The 1,954-nt window shown below is 42.6% G+C and overlaps 1 pseudogene; it reads left to right on the top strand.

Annotated features, from left to right (window-relative positions):
• Positions 1-469: 469 nt before the first annotated feature.
• Positions 470-1,681, top strand: LOC148162244 (dnaJ homolog subfamily A member 1 pseudogene; annotated as a pseudogene).
• Positions 1,682-1,954: the final 273 nt, after the last annotated feature.

Consider the following 1,954-nt stretch of genomic DNA (forward strand, 5'->3'; position numbering starts at 1 on the left):
TGATAAGAAAAAACACTGGAAGAAAATTTAAAACAAAACTTTTTAAATAAGATTTTATTTGAGGGGCGCCTGGGTGGCTCAGTCATTAAGCGTCCGCCTTCGGCTCAGGTCATGGTCCCAGGGTCCTGGGATCGAGCCCCACATCGGGCTCCCTGCTCGGTGGGAAGCCTGCTTCTCCGGCTCCCACTCCCCCTGCTTGTGTTCCCTCTCTCGCTGTGTCTCTCTCTGTCAAATAAATAAATAAAATCTTTAAAAAAAAAAAGTTTTTATTTGAATGATACAATTTTTCATTAGTATTTTTCTTCTATGTGTCTGTATGTTCCAAATCCCCTTTAACACACATAGTAACAGGAACTTTCCAGAATGCTCCGCGAGGAGCAGAGGAGTAGTGCCTGCCCGAGCTGCCATCAGCAGGGCGCTCCTTCCCGCTCCCCCGCGCCGGCCGCAGCCTCCTCACTGGCTAGAGAAAATGGCAAACGAAACCATTGACTATGATGTTGTGGGGGTCAAACCCAACGCCACCCAGGAAGAACTGAAAAAGACTTACAGGAAACTGGCCCTGCAGTACCACCTTGATAAAAATCCAAATGAAGGAGAGAAGTTTAAACAGATTTCTCAGACTTATGAAGTACTCTGACGCAAAGAAAAGGGAATTACAGGGTAAAGGAGGAGAACAGGCAATTAAAGAAGGTGGAGCTGGTGGTGGTTTTGGCTCCCCCATGGACATCTTTGATATGTTTTTTGGAGAAGGAGGAAGGATGCAGAGAGAAAGGAGAGGTAAAAATGTTGTGCATCAGCTCTCAGTCACCTTAGAAGATTTATATAATAGTACAACCCGAAATCTAGTTGTGCAAAAGAATGTGATTTGTGACAGATGTGAAGGCCAAGGTAGTAAGAAAGGAGCAGTAGAATGTTGTCCCAATTGCCGAGGTACTGGAATGCAAACAAGAATTCATCAGATAGGACCTGGAATGGTTCGGCAAATTCAGTCTGTGTGCATGGAGCACCAGGGCCACGGGGAACAGATCAGTCCTAAAGATAGATGTAAAAGCTGGAAAGGAAGGAGATCATTTGAGAGAAGAAGATTCTAGAAGTTCATATGGATAAAGGCATGAAAGACAGCCAGAAGATAACATTCTATGGTGAAGGAGACCAGGAACCAGGACTGGAACCAGGAAATATTATCACTGTTTTAGATCAGAAGGACCATGATGTTTTTACTCATCTAGAAGAAGACCTTTTCATGGGTATGGACATACAGCTGGTTGAAGCACTGTGCAGCTTTCAAAACCCAGTATCTACTCTTGACAACCAAACCATCACATCACCTCTCATCCAGGTCAGATTGTCAAGCATGGAGATCCAAGTGTGTGCTAGATGAAGCATGCTAATTTATCACAGACCATATGAGAAGAGTCCCCTAATCATTGAATTGAAGGTAAACTTTCCTGAGAATGGCTTTCTCGCTCCTGATAAGCTGTCTCTGCCAGAAAAACTCCTACCTGAGACAAAGGAAGTAGAATATACTGATGAAATGGACCAGGTAGAACGGGTGGGCTTTGGTCCAAATCAGGAAAGATGGTGCCATTACAATGGGGAAGCGTATGAGGAGGGTGAACCTCATCCTAGGGGTGGTGTTCAGTGTCAGGCCTCAACACAGCTGACATTTTATATGTCGTAGTGAGTGAAGGAAGGACTATAATCATAGCTCACTACTCGCTATTGTTTTTAATATTCAACTATCGTAGTGTTTTAAAAGTTAAATGAAGAATAAACTCAAATACAGAAGCTCAAAAAAATACACATAGTAACATTTATAAAGAGATTTTCAAATCTCCTTTAACACATATAGTAACATTTATAGTGGAAACAATTTATCATATTTTAATATCTGGGATTTTTCTCTTGCCCAGGTCTTGAAGATGTTTGGAGAGTGTCATGGCCTGAATGTCTG

This window comes from Eumetopias jubatus, unplaced genomic scaffold (assembly GCF_037043125.1).
Source record: "Eumetopias jubatus isolate StellerSeaLion01/CBP00866 unplaced genomic scaffold, mEumJub1_p1.0 scaffold_16, whole genome shotgun sequence".
In the NCBI taxonomy this organism is placed as follows: domain Eukaryota; kingdom Metazoa; phylum Chordata; class Mammalia; order Carnivora; family Otariidae; genus Eumetopias; species Eumetopias jubatus.